Genomic DNA, 25,175 nt, shown 5'->3' on the forward strand with positions numbered 1-25,175 from the left:
GGTCCTGTCCACACAACAGACCATGTCACCTCAGGGAAAAGCAAAGTTTTATCTTAATGCATTAAGTAAAGGCTGTCTAGTTCATTACCTTGGTGAAAACTTGTAGGGAAAACCAGTACTGATTTGCCATACTAAGCAATATCTTTGTGCAAAATTCACAATTGCTAGCGTTCCCCTTAGCTTTCAGTCCCCAGTTTCTATGAGGGTTTCTTTCTCCAGATAAATATTGACAGTTCTTGGCTGATTGTTTGGATTGCAGCAGTACATTCTAGCTGCAGGATTTAGGCTGGAGTCTATTTCAGGGGTGTGCATCCCTAGAACTAGTAACAAAGTTTGGCCCTGGGAATAAACACACTTCTGAGCATAAAAAACCTGCCAGATTTTGTTTGACTCTGAGTATATTAGATAAAATTGTGAGTTCATACTAAACCTACCTCCTCTGCCCACAAGCTAGAAGACAACTGAAACAGTTTTAACAGTTCTGGGAGCATGACGTGGCCTGTTGAGTACATGCAAGCTGAGAAGGCACATTTTGTTGCCGGCTGAACAACCTGAAAAGAACTACTTCTCACCATCAGAGCACTGAGTTGCAAGGCCTGAACAGGAGGGAGCTTAGACAGCTTCTCGTTAAGCTTCTGAGATCAGCTTCAGGGTCTGGAGGAGGACTCACTATTCTTCACTACTTTTATTTCTCTCTAACTATTTTTATTTCAAAATAAGGGGATGTAATTCATCCTCATCATAAAGAGTGCCATTTCAAAGCTAAGGAAAAGAACAGACCCCTTTTGAAACATGCTCTGCACATTTCCTCACCGGCCAGCTGACACTACGTGAGCAGTGAAGACCTTCTAGCTCAGACCTAAGGAGAAAAGCAGAGCCCCTGAGGGCCTGCAGAGCAGCTGGGACCTGGGGGGGAGGGACTGCCTCCCCCACCCCTGCTGCAGAGCACAGCAGACCAAGAAAGGCATCAGTGCATAGACTGAAACCTGCTCTGTCCCTATTCACTGCTTGTAGCATGTCACTGGGCTTTTTACTTTGAAAAAAAAACCAAAACCCAAAGCACAAGTATTGCATGGAAGGAAATTACATAATTGTAATTATGTGTAAAAATCAAGGTAGACTAATCATTTCAAATTTGTCCGAGACAAATGGTCACCACAAATTAGGGCTACATTACAGCATGGGGATACAGAATTCAGACCAAAGAGATGGGACAGAAGAGTTTATATTTTCTAGGAGGTCTTTGTAGCCTTTTCGGTGGAGCAAATATCAACAGCAAGCCACGGTGCAGGTGAGGCAGGAGCAGCTAGCCAGGGGGGGCTGTGGGCAGCTCAGGTGATGGGGTTAGTGCAGGCATGGATGAGACCTTGCTGCCCAGCATAGCAGGCAACAGGGCTCTGGGGTCCCACAGTCACTACCTGTGAGTAAGGAGATGTCACAGGACATTAGAAGTATCTGCTCAAGAGGTCGTCAGAGATGAGGACTTCAAACGAGTGTTGGTACATTCTGGGAAGGGAGTGCTTGCTTATTCTCTGGCGTCCTGCTACCTTGCTGCTGTTCTTTTTTCCCTCTAACCAAGTACTGCTTCATGAATCATTTGACTTATTATTTATGAGTGGCACTGGGCAAAGTTTAATATTTTGTGGCTTTCATGCAAGGAGACAAACCAGTGTTCACAGGTGGCCCTGGTAGCTACCAATGCCAAATCCACCTGCTTCCAGCAGTTCCCAGCACCAGTCCCAGCCATATGAGTACTCAAAAAAACCCAGAGGCAGCTCCGTTATCAACACCCAGGACCAAACTTCCTCAGAAGACAACTTCTACGAATGTCAATGGGTTTCCTTGGCTCTCTCGGCTTTGCTTCTTTCAGTATTTGTTAACTAGCATGCTGAGTACTTGACATCGGCATGTTTATCCTCTTATACAACTGTTCAACACCTATGACCTTTTTCTAGTCGTGTATCTATAGTACAGCTATAAAAACTCCTTGTTAATCTCAGTCATTGTTTGAAATAATTAACTAGAAATAAATCTAGAATACAAATCACAATTCAAATCCTATGTATAGCAAACCCAATTATTTTACAGTATGTGGCATTTATATTTCAGGTGATATTAGAGTAGTTTATGCATTCGCTATAGTCAACTAATTTTTTCTTAGTATACTCAATTGTAAAACAAGCATTTCTGATTAAATGACCTCAGCTACCTACAGCTCTCATGGGCTAAGTACAAAGGAATACAGTGATCACTCAGAGGCTCAGTAGGATTTTAATTACATTTTTGGTACATTTGTCTGGATTCCTTTCTTGTGTAAATCAAATGAATTTAGGGACATGCTTTTATATGACGACAAGTTTCTATTTAGGATGCTGTAAAATTCCTCCAGTACTTTTGCTTTGGAGAATCTTAAAAATCACTAAAGATTGGGATATTGTGATGTATAGATTAACATCTTTAAAATGTACGTCATTATGAGTATTGCCTCTTAACAACTATATTTTATGACAGAAGGTATATTCAGTAAATGGAGTAAATATTCATTCTTACCACAAGACTGCTGTCCAGAGAAAGTCTTTTCCCAATTTCCCTTTTTTGTAGCTGTCTTTTTCTCTCCATAGCTGAGGTTATTTGTTTTTCTTTTGATCAACTAGAAAAGTCAGACTGTTTCCAGAGTCACTGAAAAAAAAAATAATAATTAAGTGCACATTTCAATATCCTACTTAGCAGTTTCTGTCTTTTCATCATTAACTTTGCAATAACCCAGCAGCTAATGACTTTGTGCCTATAGTAGGCTGTGTTCCAGGAACAAATTTTCTGTGCCAAAAAAGCTAAACTCTCCAGACAGAAATATTTCCAATATGTTTGGGTCACTTTTCAAATTTAAAATAAATAAATAAATGAAAATCTGCTACTACTGTCTTTACCAATACACCCCATGTTCACACAGTCTCTTTTGGACTGGGCTGGCAGCAGGATTTGCAGAGCCAATGAGTTACCTGGGGCTGGGGAGGGGGAGGCAGGGAGGGAAACAGTTCTGTTCACATTAATTGCACTCCTCAGCAAGCCCTGCTTGCTTGTTGGCACATCTGCGCTGCTACTATGATGTACAAATTTTGGACTTAATCCTGGAGAGTTCTAAAAGCTTTCAACTCCCATTATCCTTAATGAGAGATTAATGCCCTCAGCACTTTCCTTAAGTTTTTAAGGTCAAAGATTCTGCTGTGATAATCAGACAGTCCCACTGCCTGTACAGAGCGGCTGGGCAACTTCACCCCATAAAGCTAGCAGAGACGGAATTAGTCTTTTCAGTTTTGTAGGGTTTGGTTATTCCTGGCTGGTGGTTTCTACTAAAACCAAGCTGCAGGTACAAGTAACAGCTACCAGCACACTCTTTTCCTAAATGTTCCTGATATGTGTATTTTAAAGTTTTAGTTTGCATTTTAAGGTAATATTTATTGTGTGTGATTCAGGAACATGGGCAAAGCTAATGAATTTATTCAGGATTTACAAAAAGCAGCAGAATAGTAACAGAAATCAGAATCTAGTCTAAGTTAAGGTAGACAGATACACTCATAGATACAGAGCCAAATACAGGAATTTTCTCCTGCATCTCATAGTGACTGCATTTACTGTATCGCAGGGCAACATCCCGTATCTCTGAATCCGGGCTAACTCCCATTAAGGACAAAAAGCTTTCACTACAAGAATTTGTCCCCATTTTTTAGGCAAGATTTGATGTGGAAGCCTATTTAGAAACATAACTCTAGTAAGATTGAGATATTCATACAGTGCTACTTAATGCTAAACCTAGATACATCACACTTCACTGAAAAACAAAGACAAATCTGTCTGTTTCTGATCCTTGTTTACTTAATGTGAACAGCACCTTCAGTCACAGCCAGGTGATGCACAAATACCACTGGGCTTGGCTGTAGGGTAACACAGCTGGCATTCCCAAACGAAGCCTTGCATGTGCCCTCCAGATATATTTGCATGCCTATGGATAGACCTGACTTCTCATGCACCTGTGAACACTCCCATCTGTTGCTGGGGCGATACGAAGCAGATAAAACCACGGCAACTCTTTCCTCAGGTTGTCCCCAGTGCTCTGCCAGGAGGGCACGCAGGAGCCTGAACGTGAGCCAAGCACAGGCTGCCCACAAGGGGAGCGGGATGCCCCAGGCTGAGCCTCTGAAACCAGCTGGAATTTAGAGGGCTCCCAGAGGCACACACTGGGATCATCAGGTACAATGTGGGCATCACAGCCGGGACTGCTCTTGAAAAATACTTCCCACGGGGAAACTGTAATTGGCCCAGCTATCAAGCCATGCAGTGGAAATTCAGCCTTCTATTAAACACCACCTGGTGTCTCCTATACTTGTTTTGTACTTCTGGTTTACACTTAGGCAAGACCAGAATTCATGCCATTTTCTCCAAAATGGATAAAAATTAGCCTCTATACACATCTAAAGAACACATACAATAAGAACATATACACACAATAGTAGGAAAATCTTAGTTATTGCATTGTGATCATTCCTGCCTTGTGGCTTTTTTCCAGGTTTACCTGTAAGCCCTTGCTTCTTTTTTATAGCTACTGATCCAAAAGCTACACACACTATTTAATTCAGCTAATAAGGAATCTGAATAGTGTGCTATCGCATCATTATCATTGTTTCCTGATTAGCTATCATGTCTCAAAAGAAATACCACCATAGATTTGAACAAACACAGAGGAAAGGTATTACACTGTTCTTGTGATTATGCCAGAAATTAGCAAAAGAAAGACCTTATGTAATCTTTATATCATTCTTCTGTGCATTTATCATGCCTGGAGAGCATGACTTCCACCAAGGGAGTCTTTATTGATCAGTGAACACAGAACCACTTAGGAGTGAGCAAGTGAGACTACAGTTGGAGCCAATTATCCCCATAGAAGGTCAAGTATTTAATATGAACAAATACCTGAAGTTTCTGTCTGCAGGTATTTGGTGGACGCACTCCAGATTCCAGTTCAGAAGTAAAAGGAGAAAGGATTATTATTAATTATTCCTATAGCTTAAATGCTATGCTGCCTTGGGCACTTCAAGCAGCGGATTTACTGTAGCCCTACCTAGCACAGTACGTGGCCCTACTCATGTACTGTTGAAGCAGCTTCAGATTTGCAGACTCCACTCCTTCCCCCCTACACGCCACGGAAACCAAAATCTCTGGGCATGTTACCATTAGCAAGCTGTCACAAATCTCTCCTGAAGAGTTAACAACCTACGGCTGAACCCACTTGGAAAACCCAGTTTTGAATCAAAGGTGATTATAACACAAGACAATTCAATACATCACCTGTTCCTACATACGCTGGTGCCTCAAAGCACCCAACTCAGGAAGCCTTTAAAGAAAACGAATCATCAGAGTGAAGTACTTAACAAAAACAGAACAAGTTTCCATCTTGGAATGGTCATTTTTGTGCATAGTACTGCTTGTCACAGAGAAAAAATGACCCTCCCAGGTAAATCTCTCTTCTTCTGAGACCCACCAAAAGACTAACAACAATTCAAAACGGAGCTAACACATCCACTGGGAAACTCAGCGGAGGAGAATGCTCATCCAGATGGAACAGTCTTGAAATGCAAAAGCACTGAGAACCAGTTTGCCCAATCATCAGAAATACTATTCTTGTGTTACCAAGAGAACAGACTAGAAATTTATTCGCCTTCCCTGACCACTTTGCTTGTCGATATCTTTACAGCAGAGACCCCAGTGATCAGCATTCAGACTCTGACTGTCCCATTTAGCTCGGCTGAACTGTGAACTATTGCAAAGTCACTTCTGATTTATGGTGTCTTCACTGATAATACACTCACATATGCACGTTGCCAAATCTTTAGGGGCACATCTTACAGTTCTTTGTGCTGCAGGAAATTTTTTCACTGTAGGACTCTTCTCTAAGGGACTATTGAGTTCATCTATGTTGAGCATATTGGGGAAGGCACTGAAGTTAGAGGCACTCGGTGATTAAGCTTGTATCCTCGAGAAGTATATGGGGATCAGTCTATCAGAATGCAGGTCCCAGATGTTTGCCTACTGGCTTCTCAGTTTTGCATTGAGCTCAGGAAGAAGGTTTTGTATGGACACAGAAAAAGCTCTCAGGGGAAGACCTAAGTGGGATCTTGCTAAAATACGGTATATCCTCACTGTTCATAAAGCCAGCAAGCCAGAGGTATCAGCTTGATTATATATCCTAAAGTGCAGTATTTTTAGTACTCAATACAAGAATGTTCATTACTTCGGGAGACGGCTCTAAAACTATGCCCTGGAGAAATGGTGTGATTAACATAGAAAAGCACTCTCTAAAATCTATGCAAGAAATTTCCTGGATTATACTACCTTCTTCATTTCTAGTAGTTACAAAGGATGATTGATGTATATTGCTTTAGCTGATGAACACGTATAACATTATATTACTTAGATAAGCATCCAAGATATTTTCAGACAGTTTGAAACTGCAGTTACATTTCAACAGAGCTATGCCAACATATGCCAGCTGGGAACTAGCACACAGTATATCTCTTTGGTAACTGGAAAGGGACTGTAATTATTTTTCTGTCTCTTACAAATGAGTATAAATTTAGCAGTTATGACACATGACAAAAATGACAGCTCTGCAAACTAGTGTCCTTTTGTTTAAATTCAGGATAGATGTAATGCAGCCTCCCCACCCTGTGCTTTGCACACCTTAACGCTGCCAGCAGGCAAAACACCCGTAGGGCAGCAAGGTACTCCCCCTCTGCAGGCTGCTTGTCTTTCTGAGGTGTTAACAACAGGACAGGTTTTATGATGTGGACATCACACTACTGGGTAATGGAATGGGGCCAAAGTTACACAGCGACTACCTTTTTTCTACCCTGATAGCCCTGCCATACTTTAAGATGGAAAGGGAATAAGCAGAACTGATATTATCCCTCAGCAATGAAAGAAGGAAAATACTATCAGTAGCATAGGTCAGGAAGCAGCTATGAGAAAGTAAAGATTGTCATCAATACAAATGTTAGTTAGAATGAACAGGTGATGTAAAAATGACAGATTTTTTTTATCTCCTTACCAATCTCCGGAGTGATTCAGTTTCCTAAGAACTTAATCGAATTTAACTGAATCTGTCATTGTCCAGCTGTGGGTTTTTGCTGGCTCTGGTGCTAACACCAGTGTGTGTATGCTTCCTTTTGTTGTGGTCTTTGTAGGAAAAGGGGTAAATAAGTATGGTACAGTTTGTCTGGGCCTTTTCAGAACTGGAAGGAAAAAAAAAGATTCCAGAATTAAGAATTCATGTGTATTCAACAGATCATAGATTGTTCAGGTCTATAAAATCACTACATTTATCTTCCCAGGTATAGACCAGCCACAAACACTAGTTTGAGTATTTCCCTTTGGTGGTTTTCTTTTAAATGGTAGAGTGTTCAAAGCGTCAGAGCAGTAACAGCAAAAAAACCCACCTTCACAAAAGATGAGAAAATTCTGCCTAGTAATTAAAAGTGATCCATGAAAATGGTTTCATTACCACAATCCTATCTCTCCCCATCGCGCTACTTAACCTGCTCATGATTTCAAGTGATAAAGTGGAAAAATAATTCCAAAATTCTCTTTTGAGATGATGTTTCAAACTTCAGCACTTGGGAAACAGAGCACTACAGCGACATCGGCATTTCTGCAACCTGAAACTTAGCTAAATGGTTTTTGGTTTTGCCCATAATGTATTTCATAGCAATGCCATAAGCAGGGCATGCCTGCCTAATACCCAGTACTCCCAGGTATTTGCTTAGGCTGGTCAGCAGTTTGTTAGCACTAACGTATATGCTGCACATTCACACCCACTGGATTAGGTTGCTATTTGGATAAGCAAGCCACATTTCTGTGGAGAGGGAAGGAGAATGTGCCATGTGCCAGCATTAATGAGTTAATTAAATTAGAAAAATTCCAATGCAGGAACCTAAAATGCTTAGATTAAGTAGAATACTATGGGACTTACAAGGCAGCAAACGCAGCACTGCTGTAGCATTCTGCCTACATGTCTAGATATTCTGACTGGCTTTGGGAAATTATGTTAAAAAAATATGTCAGGTCAGTCAGAAAATATCTAGATAGAAAGAGATTCCTTCCTAGTTCTCTTTTGTTTTCCTGAGGGATAATTGATTTTGATTCACCTCAAATTTCTTACAACCCCTCAAGCTGTTCCAAAAGATATTGGAACTGTAGAGGCACCACACTGAGCCAGCCATGCCTTGCAAGTTCTTTTGGGACCCAAAACACTCTCTATTCAATGGTCCTCTAGCTCTGGTTGAAAACTGTCCAGTGGTCACCCACAAGGCGAGGGTAAAGTAGCCCCAAGGAAGTACAGGAAGGACCAGAGCTAGACAAGGAACCTTCTCATCTTTGTTGTGATTTTAATTAATCACAGTGACACTGACACACAGCAGTTTACAAAGAAACTGAGGAGGGTTGACTAACTTGAGAGTAAAATGCTGAGAATCTCTCCTGCTCTCACCTCACCCCTTGAAAGGGAAGCAGTAGAGCACATAGGATAGTCTCATGCAATTTTTGACTGGTGATCACTTGCAGCATAGGACAGACTTTTAGTACAATGTTCTAGAAACACAGCATTTAAAATAAAGCATCTCAGCTACTAAATGCAACCCTTGTTTCAACCACAGTTTTCAAAATACATTTATGCTTTCTTCGTGCAAGATAATCTTCCATTTATTCAGCAAACTAAATAACCAGTAAAGCTTTCTATAGCATTGCTTCTAGGATTTAAACAAGTTAAGATTAAGGTCTTAAATCTAGCAAACCTATCAGTGTGTTCAAAATAATACCAGGAATTTCAATAAATCAGAAAATAAAGAATACGGCATTAAAGATGTTATTACTATGACAGCTGTCAAGATGAATTGCATGAGAAGCATTTAAAAGATTTATATCTCAGTATCTCACCAGGTTAATTAAAAGGATGCATGCATTCATTTAAGAGGATAAGGTGGGTTGCAGTGACATAAAATGAGAGGGCATAAGATTACGTTCTTTCAGCGCTAACAAGAGCGGGCTGAACCAATATAATTTCCGTATTCTGTAATAAGCATGATTCATCCACTGCCATTTTCAGCTCTCATTTTCTTTCAGGGGAAAAAAAAAAAAAAAAAGGCTATGAACATTTATAGACTAACATAATCAAAGCTTTAACCTTTTCAGCATTTTCTGTTTGGACTGGCTGTCCATTTTTATCATGGGGTTTCAGGGCCATGCTGCAGGGAGGAGAAGAATCGCCAGTAAATTACACCAAAGAATGCTGGAAAGGTCAAAGGATTACCCTCCCCTGTTTGCTTTTCATGGGACATACGAAGCATTCATACCATGCAATAAAATTATTGAGACAAAAATGATGAAAGATAAGCAGACAGAAAGCATGAAACTGTTGTCAGGACAGCATGGAAGAACAGGATATATTACAGTGTTATCATCAATAAAAAACAGATTATGACAATGGTGTTTGTGTATCCTTAGCTCCTGCACTGAAATAAAAACCTTCTGAATGTTTTAAGAACTGTATCTGAGAAAGAGATAGTCAAGCAAGACTGAGGCTATTCAGGCTGAAGAAAACATTAGATCCAAAGCTCCCATTCCTTGGGTGAATTTCTAATGTTATTTTTTTACTAGATACTGTTATAAATTAGGTGATATAGGTTATATATATATATGGTAAAGATATATTCCCTTAGCCATTGAGCCTCTTTCAGCGATGTTTTGCAACCTAGGCTGTTAATCTGCAAAAGGCATGCTCTGAACACAGCAACAGCATCAGCTGCCTCTGGGGTCTTCAACACACATTTGTCTCCCTTGGGAGCCACAGCCAAGCTTAGGTCAGGAATGGGCAGTTCCAGGCACCCAGAGAAGCTGAACTCCAGGACCTGAGGAAATTTCACTGTTACTATTCACAGACCTAAAAGGTCATGTAGAGATTTTGAGGGTCAAAAATAAACATCCCATTTATATCCCAACAGACGCCTCTGGCATCAAATGGATGCAACTTCTGTAACCTAGTACGTCGTTATTAGAGCTAGTTGTTTCTCATGGTAAAAAGACTGGCTGGCAGGAGACAAACAGCAATCTCATTAGGTTTCAAACACTGAATTATAAATCTTCATCAGAGGCAGTGGCATCTAGTTTAGGAGGACATTAAAGATAACATACCAATTTCATATGTATTCAACTAATATGTTGCAATGTTCAGAAAAATGCATGCAATTAAATCCAACATCTGAATCTGACAGACAGCTAAATGTGGGATGGATTTAAAATACACAGTCAAGTTCCTATGATTTGCTCAGTTTGATTTGTGTTTTCTTTTAATTTTTGTTTCATTAATGTAAATCAAGGCACTACTCAAGAAAATCCAAGAATTTCAAATGTACATGTAAGACCTGCATCAGGGTCTCTGTTGTAAGCAATGGTGGATTGCCAACTCAATTTTTGAAACTATGAGCTTGTGAAATGTGCCTAAAGAAGCCTTCTTCTCTGAGACAGATGCATTTATTTCAGTCTGCATCTCTTCTGCCTGCCCATCTGTCCTAATCATAGTCCAGAGGGACCACTAAAAATCATCAGTTCTTTGTGCACACTCCTCCTCTTCCACCTGCACTGCCAAAAGGGATGATGGCCGCAAGGGTCACAGGACGGCTCGGTGATCTGAATGCAAGCCCATCAGACACTGGAGACTGAATATACTTTGGAGGTTTTGTCACTATCATCTCTCTTGTTTCTCATTCACTCATTCTGTAGTTTGTGCACAAAAAACATATTTTGCTACAGACATTTTTGGTGAACAAAAGCAGTTCTGTGAGATGAAGTGTCCCAAATGAATGCTGCTTGGTTTGGTCTTCCCTGGCAGCAGAGATGAAAGGAATGGAAGTTGCATTTATTTACTGATGTATGCCAGCTTATACATATGAGGAATTATTAAAATCATGTTAACTTAGTGATAGTGTACAGACATGTGGTTTTACTCCACAGAGCACTGGGTGACTCTTCAAAATGTTCACGTGGCTCAAAAGAAATGTCCCAATATAAAAAAAAAAGTATTGTAAAAATATTTCCTCAGTTACTAGTAACATCTTCAGCACCCAGCTCAGCACAACCTCCTTAGATAACCAAAGTCGTTCACATCAGAGGGAATATTTCAATGTTTAGACTGCAGAATTTGCTTCTAACGCATGTGGGACTTTGTGGGTTGTAACATGGTGTCTCACATTTCACCTTGCTGTACAGATACTCCCAGTGGGCCAGGGCCTATCCTTACATTACAGGCAGTAACTTTATAGTGAAGGTATTAGTTACAAGAACAGCCTGGAAAAGAAGCTGAATCAAGCTTGTAATCTCTTTCTGTCCTATAAAAAATGAGGGAAGATAAGGTACAGTGAAATATATGTCATCCCTTCACGGCCTGGGAAGAGGGTAACTGAGAAAGGGCTCAACTCGTCTATCTGCATAATCTGAAAATAGCTCCTCCACCCCACCACGACTGAAGTCCACACCCTGGGGAAGAAAAAAAGGGGAAAGACAGCATCAATCTCTTCTAGGGCCAGCCAAACCAGAACTGAGCCCCTGGTTTGAGAGAATAGACTATAGCACAGGAGCAGAGCAAGAACACGCAGCCTCATTAGGCTGAGCAGCTCTGGGTGCTTTCCTCACAGGACCCTGCACATGTTTTTATCAGAAAAATTCTTCATCTATTTACTAATTTTGCTGTGCAAATACCTTCACAGAGTCCTGTAAATCTGTACAGTTTGGCCAGTTTAACTACAGCTGCAGTTCCTTGGACTCACCTCTGTTCATTGCTACAGACAAGACGCATAAATGTGGCACCAGAGCTGGATTTGGAGGTGCCAGAACCAACTTAGTTCCTGTAAAGGTGGGTTCTAAAATCCTTCAGCTGCCCCCCCAGCTGTTCAGTCTTTGCAGAATTCCAAAGTCTACTTTCATTTCAGCCGACCTACATCATCCAAGGATCAGACTCAAAGGAATTCAGCTCCAGCATTCCCAAATACACTTCAGTGACATCTCTCCTTCATGCTCATGCTCACAGCAGAAAGGCAACAGGGTATGATTCAGCTCTACTACCTTCAGTTTTGTTGTGGGATATATTCTCTATACATCAATGAGTATACATAAAGAAAAACTCCAGGGAGATTTCCCCAGCCAATTCAAGTTCACTTTAGTCTTACACAACAGAGCATATAGAACTGTGGGATCCGTAAAATTAAAAGGAGCAGATACACATCGATTAAACTCCATCTTCAGGTTATGGCCAAGAAAACTATTATGAAAACGTTAAAAATGAAAGATGTTCTGTCGTCATCCATATTTCCTTAGATGGTGACAGAACACTGAACAGTGTCGGCATACCAAACAGTCCTTCACTTCTTTTTTTCTCTGCAATTCTAGTGCAATCTTATCTCAAACACTGAATTTAGTTCTGGGCCAAAAGGATAGAGACAAACTTGATGGAATTCAGACAATAGCAGCAAAGATGATTAAAGTATTGACTTGGTGGGAAACGATTAACAAGTCCCTTCATAGTAGTTTCAAACAATGACAAAGAGGAGACTAAAATGGGAAGGAATGACTATCTACACCAGTTTGAGGGACGTATACTAACACTAGAGACAGTGAGGAATTGATTAGGTTATTGACAACAGGCTGAAAAGAAATAAACTGGGGGAAATGATGCTGAGTATCTGAAGAAATTACCTAAAGTGAAATCCAATACAGATTGATTTCCAGAGAATCAAAGGAACACTTGTCATGTAAAAAAATAAGGCAGGATAAAGTACAATAAAATATACTGAAAGTGAGGATGCTGCCAGGAATGAGTTGTTTGAAGACCCTGATGTGGAAGAAAAGAGCCTTCTCTCCCTTTCTTCTCAGTGTCTTTCTTTATACATTGCAGTATACACACACACACACAAACACATATATATACATCTAATGGTAATCCACATTAGACACAATTAAGAGTGAAAGGCTTTTGCTGTGCGGTGGGGGAAAGAGCTACTCTGTCCTTCCCCCATGTAGTCAGGTACTGGCAGCGCTTACTCCAGTTTCTCAGTGTGAAGACTGGCTGTCACACACTGATTTCTAATTCTTCCGTCTGCCAGAAACATAATAAAAATGTAAATTAAAAAACATTCATGAATTTCCTACTTAAAAGGTTCATAACTCTCCTATGTTTTATGCCATTCCACCAGTCTAACTCATCTGCACTCAGTTCTACCAAGCGAAATGGGAGAGAACATAAACTCTGCTATCACAGATAATAATACGACACATCGGGATTATGGATACAGTACTATCCAGAAAATATTAGAAAAAGAGGCGGCATACTATTAAAATTCTCTAGTCTCTCTCTCAAGCATCTGTCCATTTAGAATGCAAAGTAAAAATCATTAAACTACAGGAAGTGGCACAAGTCCCCCCACACCCCCTTTAAATCAACATTTCAGATGTTCATCATTCACGAAAATCAGAAAGATATTTTTGCTTGCAGTAGCAACAGTTGGGTTGGCACAAGATTATTTGTCCACTTTTTCTTATAGAATTCATATTAATGCCTCAAATAAGACTTTCCCCACCCAAATTAGTTCTTGAAAGTAATGCTGTGCAGATTTAGGTAGAGCTTTTAAGACTATAGTTTATGCATCTCCAGTCTTGAAATAATCAAAGTTGTTCAATATTACTGTGTAGCTTGAATTTCAGCTGAAAAAAAAACCAACCAGTATTTGAGTGGGGAAGGGAAAAGAGTTAATACACTTGCATGTTCTAAATGATCTGTGTTGAATTTGAAAGCACATTTAAAGATTAAATATAACCTTTTAAACTATTTTGTTCTGCATCAGGTTTACTAATCTAGGAGGGTGAGGGAGGAGGACCAGTTTTGGACATAAGCAAGGAAAAAAGCGTATTTGCTTCTTTTCAGATAAGCCCTAAGTGTTTGCCCATATTTTGAGTTGGATCCCTGCTCTTGAGTGGGTGGTTTAGGTTGATTCATAACTCCTGCTGTCTCAGTTTCTCCACTATACTGTGAAAGTAATAATATATAGTATATAAGTGCCATTTACAGAATAATTCCTCTTTGTCAAAGACTTTAATAGTGAAACTTTCTATTAGTACTGCTGCTTTGTATCATTACTCTTCTCTGTCTACCAGATGTGTACATCACGACGCACCCAAACAGGGGAATGATTCTTTCTCCAAATTCTGCACAACACAGCAGAAGACACTTGGTTCTCATTCACATCTTGGGCATTCTGTCAAAATCAATCTGATTGCAGAAATGAAACTAGAACAAGAATTAAACCCAACAGAGGCAGAGAAGATTCTGCCACCAACCAGCTGAAAGCAACTATGTAAGCAATGAGCCAGATAACATCTACTCCCTCTACAGATTTAAACCTGGCTCCCCTGCAGGGCAAACCAGGAAGCATTAAAGCAGCATTTACAAAAAAATAATAATTAGGCCCTTTTTTCTTTAATAGTTGGAGGTCTTAAGCAGGATGCTACAGCCTTAAGTGCTGTTCCCCTTTGGTTTTCCCTATTGGCTCACGGTGCTGTTACCTGGAGCTACCAGAGAAGAGAACCTCTAAACAGGACTCCAAGAAGGTGAAAGAAGAAAGCCAGGCGGGGTCTTGATGGGACTTCTTGCCCAAGGGGGTGTCCTAAACCCACAAGAAGGTGTCACATCCTTCCTATCTTTTTGGGTGAGGAGCCTTTGAGTTAAATCTTAAGCTTTGCCTCACACCTGGGTGAGCCCCCCATTGCAGCTAAGTATGAAAGGAGCTAAGGGGATCTAGTCTCCTACCACTGCTGGTGAAGTTAGATACATCTGCCAGGGGTGTGGTGGGCTTCAAATACAATACCTGGAGTTATAAACTCTTTAACTGTGAAGCCAAGCTCAGAATTCCCCTGTAACACACAGGATCCAGGCCTGGAGGTCAGGTAGAGGGAAATAAGGTAAAGTATAACCTGCTACCACAACAGACAATAGCCAGTGGCTAAAAGTGAGACTTTAGTGCTTTGCTAGGGAGACAGAACCCATCAGGAAGATCACCTCCCTGCCAAGAGCAAGGAAAATATTACCTAGGGTTTGTGGTATATACCTGTCTCTGCATTGTCATGCTGCCCATGGTGTTGTACCTTATGAACCATTCCTCTTTCAGGGCCGTGCCAAAAACTATCATCTAGTTGATAAATTCCTATCAATGTTTGTTTAAAGTTTTTTCTTGTGACAAGATTTTTGTGGTAATCGAGAAGAAAAGCAATTCACTTGATTAAAGATTGGTAAATATAAGTGACAGAAATAGTTTCCTATGAACATTGTGATGTATTCCCAATCAATAACACCATGACAGAATTGCAGCTTAAGGGAAGGAAGTTACTAGTTTTAGGAAAGGCACATAATTAAATACAAGACAAGTCTACAGATTGTCAAGCGGAGAGACAAGGAGAATAGCCAACCCCAGAATTTGGAGATCGTGCTATTGTTGTCTCTTCAGTTCATTTGGTACTGTCTTTCATTTACTTGTGCAACCTCAAAGTAAAGTTTAAGATCTTAATCTCAAATGTTAGGTTTAACAGCCAGTGACATAACAGAGAGCTGTTTATTAAAGTGTTAGACCATGTTTCACTTTAATATTTTCCTTCGGTAGCAGCAGATGTTAAAAATCCTTAACAATTTAGCTGAACTTTTAGTAATTTCTAAATGTTTCTCATGTGTAACAGCAAAAAGCACCTGGGCCTTTTACCACCAGCTTGACATGGGGATTGGATAGATCTGACTATTGGTAATTGGGATTTTAGCCTTTCATCTCTGCATCAATGTTTCAAACTCAGACCAGGTTGGTATTGAATAAAAGTAATTTCCATCAGCTGGCTGTTCAGTGACCTCTATGAAATATTACAAGTTTATAGTGGACAGGTGTCTTTATAATTAAAATACACTTTGCAAGCACAGTTGGCACCCTGGAATTTTCTTATTACGAACCTATAATCTGCTCCCCCCAGCTCATAAATGGAAAGTATTCAGGAGCACTGAGATGTCATTTAAAAACAAGGAGGATACAGTGTTCTTTGTTAATTCCACAAACAAAGTACCTCTGTTTCTAGAGCAGTTTTGAATCCCCAGAGAAACGCTTTTGTGTGCTGCAGAGACTATTATTCAGGCTAATAAAACTCATGAATTATAAGTAAAAGATAAACTTTTAAACACTGATAAAAACCTAGAGCCTTGTAAGTTATATTGCAAAATCTCACAGCCAGCGCTATGTATGGTGTTCACTGTGAAGAGAATATATATCCGGACAGTATCAAGAAAGCAGAATCACTCAGGATGTCCCACATATCCAAGAATCTGCATAAATTGAGTCAATGTTCCCAGACATCCACACAGAACAAGTATTTTTGGTACCCAAAAATACAAAAAGGGGTTTGATAGGAGAAAGTATATCCGATCTCAACACAAGGTGGTTTCTCTGACTAGGAATCAAGGCAACAGTTTTATATTTCAGTAGGATTTGGGGGATGGACGAGGGGCCAGCACAATGTTTTATGGCTTTTGAATAACCAAGTCCATAATTCAAGCCTCAAACCTTTAATCTGTTTCTCTTCCTTAACCCATTCTGAGGTTTTGGCAGAGAATGTGTGAGAAAATGTTCTCCATTGACTTTGCTTTCTTCTTACACTAACTCTAAATTAAGCAAGGCAGCCCACTTCAGGCTGAGGCCCTGTGACAGATGCAGCTTCGTAGCATTGTGGGACGTTCAGAGACTATCATGGAAATCTTCATGAACTCGACAATGACTCATATCTGTGTCAATGAAACAAGTAAGGAAAACGTTACATAGAATCGAAACAGGGAAGGAAAATTAAGTACAAGTGAATCCCTGGTAGTGAAAATACATGTGCAAGATGTTTCACCTCTTTGAAAAGAAATATTAGTCCAACCTAGTTCAAAATGTGAAAAGATTTGTAGGCCATCCATTGCCAGCCTTAGCGCTGTTGTGCTGTAGGAGAAGGGCTATGCATCCACCCCAGAAAAGAGCCCTCATCTCAGTGTGGGAACACAACACAGAAGAGGTTGGTTAGCCCAAGAATTGAGTAACTTTAATTTTGTGAGAAGGTGAAAAAGAGGAAAGAACCACACAAAAAACCCCAAGCAAACACAGTGTTTTCTAATGGTCCTACTAGGAAAGTCCTACTAGAATTTTTGTCCTACAAGGAACATTCTTCTTAAACTGTTTTTCCTCAGTCACTAACATCCTCTGTAAGTGGCAACTGAAAACTACTAAGAAAATCTCAGCATTTACCCCTCCAGTCTCCAGTATATATGCATTTAAATCAGTCTGCTTTTTACATACATTTCAGACTCGGTGGTGAAAAGGAAGAGGAAAACCAGGAAGGTGTGGAATCAAAGCAAGCATTCACACACTCATTTTTAACATGTTTCTGTCACGTTGTCCAGAAGAACATCTATAACCTGCTCAAACTGAACCACAAACCCAAAAACTTAAAAACTGAAGACAGCCACTGTTAACAAATTGCAGATGCATGAGACTCATCCAGAAAGACCTCACAAATCAGCAATGAGGGGAAGAGAGAGCAAATCATGCAGAAACTATTTAATCAATGAGTAAAGACAATTATAACATCTGTTAATCTTTTGTGTAGGTTATAATTAGATGCTGCAGAGGAGTAGCCTTTAAGGGGGAGGCAGGGAATCCTTTAACATCTGCTAGAAGGGCAAACACTGTGCAATAAATGACTTTAAATGCAATCAGCAAAATGAGAGCTGTGCAGAGTTCACAAAAGGCCTGTATAAAAGATTGAGGATAACAAAATATTTTGCCAAAGGTCAACTCCTGCAGCACTAGAGCCTGAATAATGACTGCTAGTTTAGAGGCCACATCAAAAACAAATGGGACCGTACCTCTGAAAAAACAATTCTTTTCTCATTCGTGTCATTATAGCAAAAGCACATGCTGCTGCTGTATATCACGTCAGCTTAATGACTTATTACGGCTGAATCTATCAACCTTGAACAGCTTAGAATAAACAGGTAGGTATGATGTATTTTAAAGACCAGAAATCAGTCTAATTAGACCAACACAGAACTGTGTTGTACTGTAAAAGCAATGTGACTCTGATTTTAAATAATTAATCATTCAGTACCTTCTAAAAAATGCAATTATTTACTCATTTTGTCCTTGAAAACAACCATATGCTTTAAGCCGCTACTCACTGAAAATGTGAGACCATGAGGGAGTTGTTTTATCCAGTTTAACACGGCCCTCTACTGGCAAAATAACCCCCCAAAATCTTATCACTATGAACCATTTTGCCAGATCACTTCAGAGCAGCATTTTATAGCGAAGTTACACCAAATCTTAGAAGACAACAGCGTAGATCAGAGCTTTAGAAATTTGCATAAATTAAGCCATCACTTAATCTACCTAGAGTTCCCTTGCTGAGAGCACTACTTCATTTTACCCAGCAGATGCAGCTCTGGCCATCACCAGAGCACTGGGAAAAAAAAAAAAAAAAAAAAAAAAAAAGGCCAAGTGCTCCTTTCTAGTGGAGTTAAGTAATTTTAGAAGCAAATGCAACCCTTTTACTCATGTCAGATTGTGCTGTGTTCCTCAAGGAGTGCCACTGATTCTGAACAGAATGAATGCACACATATGATTTCAGTTTGTACAATTAGGTAATACTTAGCATAGGCAAAGCAAGCACGATATAATCCAGCTGCAAAAAGAATACCATTCAAAATACAAATATTAACTACCACCAAAAAGCAACTTTACTGCAAAAGAATTCCTGCTTCCTTCTTTTCTCCACCATTACTGAAAATCCATGGTGGTGCTTCAACACAGCTTCAATCAAAGTGAAACAGACAATGAAATTCGCCTCTGTTGTTGCATGCAGTAATTAACTCTTCCTATTTGTATTAAGTCTGAGCAACAAAGAAACAAAAGGATGCGGTAAACTGTTGAATTTAACAATTTAGATAACAATGAATTATAATAATCAATTAGCACTGTCAAAGAAAATAATTTGTGACATGTATTTGATTCTGCACAGGCTTATTGTGTGCACACACTATCTGAGGCTAGTTTAGGTCTGGAAAACAAATAGTGTTGTCCTGTGGAAAGCTTATCAAACATGCAGTTTAACAGTAGCATTTGTTCTTGCTGTGTGTCAATACTAATAGACCATATTTCAGCAACATAATTTTTATCCACTGCTTTATAATCCAACCTGCTTTTCAGGGTCTGCATCATTCATAGTCCATAGACAACGTTACTGTCAGTTTCCAAAAGGCACTGCTGCTGTACAAACCACTTTTATCTGATTCACCTGAATGGCAGTCAATGGAATTGTATAAGATTTCCAAGTATTTTTCACACAATAGGTACCTAACTTTTCATCCTTGAAACATCATGACTAATTTATGTAACCATCAGGGAATACCTAATGTAATTCAGGTTTCTGCATGCTCCATGAGTGGTATCACTAGACAGTACAGAACAGAGTATTACAAGTGTTAATGGTTCATGTTCTATTTACATTGTACATTTATCCTGCTTTAGTAATAAAACGGCATACTAGACGTTACAACTTCTAAAGGTGTTCTGGCAGCTTTGGCACGGATTTTTTGTAAGCATAACTCCGATCCTGCCAAAAGCTGAACACGTGCAGAAGCACACAGGAGCTGCAGAGCATGGTGCCACATTTGGCCCTGGCTGTGCTGTGCTAAGCTCCTCAGCCAACTGTGCTTCCCTTTGGCACCTTTGTTCTGTGGCTTTTATCCCAACCTCAGTCCCACTTGTCAGACGAAGACAGGCTGGAGTCTGCACTTATTCCATTTCTTTTCAGATGGCGAGAAAGCCCAAAGAATTGACATTCTGTTGGCAATTGTCCCCTTTAATGCCATCCCAGAATGTTATCGGATTATGTGCGGTATCCTTGGGCAGATTTCTCAGACCCAGGGAAAATTCAGCCAGGGGATCCCTCTGCTGAAAAGTGAGCTCACTCTATGTCCTAATTTGCTACACTGGAATACAAGAAAGAAAATGTAAATGTGAGAAGGGAAATGTAAGAGAGGAGAATGAAAATCAAATGCCTCTGGGCTCATCAGGTTTTGAGAGTCTGCTTCTGCTCTTAAGGTAATTAGCTGAAGATTTCCTCTTGACTGAAGTGGAACTGGAATTGTACCCTACCACTTTACGTTTACTGAGGCAGGATTTCTACTTGTTTAAATCTAAGCCTCTAAACACTTAAACACAACTCAGGCACAAGAACAATAGCAGAGAAGTGCATGAAGTTTTCTTAAAAAGCAGTAAAATTCACATTTGTACAATTAGGACTTGCACTTAAAATTAATTTCAGTGAGAAAGACAAGTGGCACCTGAGCATTTTATTTTTTTTTAATCTGGTTTTGTTCTAATTATCTTGAAGATTTTGTAGGCATTTGCCAACAGGATACCTGAAGACTTTCCAATTGTAAATACTCTTATCAGTTCACAGCAGTAGATCATCATTATTGGCCACAAGGTGATAGAGGGAAGGAAAGAATGGCCCACAGGAGTCAGCATGATAGAGATCAAACCATCTAACCTTAAACCCGTTCCTTCTCCCCAGGGAAAGGCTCTATCACAATTCTCTGTTCTTCACTCTTATGCTCAGTGGAAGCTTCCAAGCTACAAAAAGGTCTTTTAAAGAAGACACAAACTTTTCATTTTTGCTATTGCTGAGTAAGGAGGATGAACACTTAAGAATAAAACTACGCTCTTATTTAAGCACCTATTTAAAACCCCAAAAGCCTTTTCCATTTGCGTGGCATCAGCACATAGCTAAATTTATGGGGTTTGGGGTTTTCCCCCAGGAGAATATGCTTCAATTCCAAAGACAGAACAATGGCTCCTAAGTTGCACAATATATTGACATGCCAAGCCACATTATAACATCAAAAGAGGAGACAGACAGGTTTTGAACTGCTGTAGAAACAGTGTCACTTGAGAGGGGCATCTGCAGTTGTAGCCACCCAAACTTTAATAGGAAGCCCTGAAAATCTGTTGCTGTGTAGGACCAGAGGCCTTGTAAACAAAGCCAGCAGCAAGAAAAGCAAACGAAAATCAATAGTGCTAATAATTCAGGAGGAATCCTCCAATTCCTATACGATTGATTTGTACTGACTTACCCTCATATAGTTGCCATAGTTTTCTGCTTTCGTTCTTGAGAAATGTGCTTTGTCTCCACAAAGACAGATCATTAAATAGAGGTAAACAGTAATAAAAGAGTTCTTCATACACGGTACTGTGATCAGGTTACACCCTGGAAAAGCCACTACAACTGAAATTGCAGTGATTTAGAATGGGCTTCTGGTGAAGGATTGAAATGAGAAGCAGGAGACCTGGGGTTTGTTACCAGCTTTTGAAGTGAGTAAACTAAGTTTTAATAAATCATATCTATGGGCCAGTTTCCCCCTCTGTAAAATGGGAATAATTCCATGACAATCGCAGCTAGTTGTCCTGAAAATTAGTTAATCGGTGGTCAGAAACATAGTTCTGTCCCACAAACAGCAGGCAGCATAGAAACAGTTTTTTTCACAGCAGAGAGCAGTGTACTAGTGTTTCGGCTCTGATGTTTCAGGATTTGTTGGATTTCTAACAAACACTCAAAACAAAACAAAAATTACTTTCTCACATAATTGACAACTCATTTTATCCAAAAGGCATCAGATTTCAAAGCACTGTATGATTGTTTCTTTTAAATTTATATACCTCCAGCAGTTGAACAGGGGCTAAAAATTAAAAAAAGTCAATTTTTGCTTTAAATCAATGCCTGTATAAGAAGCAAAACAATTCTTAAAGACAACTGTACTAAAAACCATAAGGAAATCATATTAAAAATTCAAAGTAATTTTGAATATTCAAATAAATACTGTGAAATGATAAAGGAACAATCTTAAGACAGACTGTTTTTTGTTCAGGCAATGACAGTTCTCATGAGATTTTAAGAATCCTAGAATTTCATCACTTAATTTAAGAGAGCCACTTCAGCATAATCTCATGCAAACAAAAGCCAGAATCAAGTTTTCATTTGTCCTTTACTCTGCTGCTCAACCATACTCAGATGCATGGCTTGTAATTACTCCTAATAACTACATACTTGCTGCTCTTTTAATTAAAGCAAAACTACAAATAGCAATGCTGACACACTCCTAAAGAAAATAAGCATTACAGAGATGATAAAAACACCAAAACAGCAAAAGTCTTACTTGCAGCAGTTCAGTCAAAACATGCCAGCCCTGGAGAACTCAAAAGCGTAAGAAGTCTTTGCAGTGCAGAAATTCTCTTGAGTTTATCCAGTGTTTATTTACCAAGCTTTAAAAGTCTGTGGTTAGAAGAACAGAGTTAGCTTTCTACACCATCCACAGCGCTACTGAAGTCCTCCACTAACAGCAGACATAAAGTTTGCTGATAGTTGGGTTTGCTGCTGCTATGTAGTTGCTCAGTACTTGTAAATACAAGCTCTGTGGACAAAGTCCCAAATGACATCACAGGCAGCTGCTTATTGTTGAGTCTTTATTAACCGACTGTCAAAAAAGAAAAGCAAAGGGGAAAGAAAAGCACAAGCTATCTTCCCTGCAGCACAATTTGCATCTCAGTCGGAGTTGCAGTGCTACACATATAAATACTTCTGTTTACCCAACTGATGTTTTCTTAGAATGAATAAACACTGTTTGCAGGGAAAGCAGAAAAGTAAGAACTTGAACAGCTTCAACACAGAAAGAGCACAGGGAGAAAAAGGAAAATTAACAATGACAGCAGCGCCCTTTTCAGAATTTACCCCTGAATTTTCCTAATTCTTTTGTTTATTTTAAAACATGTAACTAGGGCTGAAAATTTGCACAGATTTTAAAGCACAGAACAGAGGACTTTAGTAAGCTGAAAGTTTCAACTCACTCCTAATTGTCAAAGTTACATATTGTAGACTAGGATCTTTGCAAGATTTAAGACAGCTCAACTTCAGTTACAATGTGTTTTGAAGAAAACATTTTTACTTTCCCAAGATGAAAATATGAGAAAGCAAGAAACAGCATTAAACATAGGTATTTGCTAGGCACTAAGGGCACAAATACTGACCTTTCCTTCTCAGAGGTGGAGGTCCAAGACTAAGTTATCACTTTGCAGCTGAAACACACACTGAGTTCCCAGCGAGGCATGGGGTACGCACTTGACAGCTAGTTCAGCTACTAATCTGAATCTATCTTCTGTCACTGAGAGTTCCTGCTGAATGAGAGGGGCTGGGATTCTGTGCCTTGATTTCTCAGAATTCAGTCCTTTCAAGTCAGGACTTAAAACGCTGGAAGGATACCACCAAGGTTTGTGACAGACTAAGCTCTGTTATCTGTGCGTGCTTCTACACAAAGCTTCAATATTGGGAAACACCCTAGACTGCACGTTCCACAAACAACAAAACAACCAAAACTTGAGCTCAGTGATGAGCTGAAGCCAAGTTTTTACTCTGTTTTGAATTGCTACACAAGAGCATCAGCCCAAATCCTGCCTGTATTTACAGAGAGCAAATCAATCTTGGGTCAGATCCTCAGCTGATGTAAATCAAGCTAGATGCAATAACATACCTGAACAACAGCAGTCAGCACCAGCTGAAATCTTGCTTTTGCCTGCAAGGGTACCATTAAAAAAAATTGTGTGACCCTAATGACAGAGCACCTGATTTTCTTGTTGTTTGCCCTGAGTGGCAGCAATACCCCGCTGACATAGTCCCACTGAGCTAGCTAGAACCTCTCACATAAGCAATCATTACCTCTGCCGCTTGCCGCCTCTAAAACCTAAGTTTGTGCTTTTGAAGGATGTCTGTTATAAATCTCCCTACATTTATTCCTGTGGCTAATCAGCCTGTAGCACACAAGGAACACCATGCTGCGCAACTACGAGTTATATTTACTGCTCTGGCTCAAACATACAGGGCTGCGTTTCTCTTCCATTGCAGTCAGCAAGGTTTTATATCTTGCTCATTAAGAGCTTGCTGGCCTGATCCAGGAAGTCTTCAAAATACTTTGAAGATGAAGTGGGCTATGGGAGTAATAAGGACTAACATATAATATGCAATAACATGAATTTCAAAACATACAGCTTTAATACCAGCTTCACAAATGCCGTAGAGCAGCTACTCTATTTAAACCAATGTGAACAGGGCTGTGTCCTCGCATATACAACTCCATAGGGCTTCAGTTCATCTCAGCAGGAACAAGCCCATCCATAAGATCAGCAGAAGGATTAGATTTTGTTTAAACCAAATGCTGCTTTGCAGTATGCTTTCTCAGACCAAGGATAAAATTATTTTTTTCACCTGCCGTTAGAAGTATTTATAAAATTGCAAAACACAAGTTACACTCCAGCTCTCAATAACAAAACTGCCTTGTCCTGTGACACTAATGCAGACACATGCACATGGAGAAGAAAGGAAGAGTGCATTAATAAAACAAGGAAACCACTGATTTAATCAAAACAGGCAAATGTTTACTGAAATAAAAAAGCACAAGCCTGAAGGAAAACTGCAGCCTGTTCCCAGGAAGAATTTGTATTATTTCGCAAATTTTACATCTTACTAAACTTTCTACATATTAACGCATTTCCACGCCAAGCACACCTAGGTGAGCAGGATAAGGACAGCATACACACTGCCCACCTCTGTGGGCAGGCAGCACTGCAGAGGCAGTGACTTAATTGCCTGAAAGCAATTTTTCAGAGACTTCCAGGTAAGTTCTATCTCAGTCCTTTTCAGAACTGCTTGATCTTTAAAAATAAATGTGCAATAAAACAAGCATTGAGATTTGTGGGTTTAACCAGCCAGTTATTCTTCCCAAGAGAGGAATTCCCATGCGGGTGGACAAACAGATTCTGCATTCTTCAAATTACAGCCCTTATTAAGGGAGTGGCCATTAGCTCACCCTGTCAGTGCATTTATCCATCTGATTTCTATTCTAAGTCATCATAAGATATAACTACTGGCTGTGCAGATACAGCTTATTTTTGGCAGAAATACCATGG

General features: G+C 39.7%; 1 long non-coding RNA gene across 1 annotated transcript in view; it reads right to left on the reverse strand.

The window, feature by feature from the left end:
* Positions 1–22,567, reverse strand: part of LOC129785008 (uncharacterized) — a 126,579-nt gene extending 104,012 nt beyond the window's left edge. Inside the window, exons 1-2 of the long non-coding RNA XR_008748416.1 lie at positions 22,376–22,567; positions 2,551–2,679 (exon numbers count right to left, since the gene is read on the reverse strand). This is a non-coding gene — a long non-coding RNA (uncharacterized LOC129785008). The remainder of the gene's footprint in view (positions 1–2,550; positions 2,680–22,375) is intronic.
* Positions 22,568–25,175: the final 2,608 nt, after the last annotated feature.

The sequence above is a fragment of the Falco peregrinus genome, chromosome 8 (genome assembly GCF_023634155.1).
Source record: "Falco peregrinus isolate bFalPer1 chromosome 8, bFalPer1.pri, whole genome shotgun sequence".
NCBI lineage: Eukaryota > Metazoa > Chordata > Aves > Falconiformes > Falconidae > Falco > Falco peregrinus.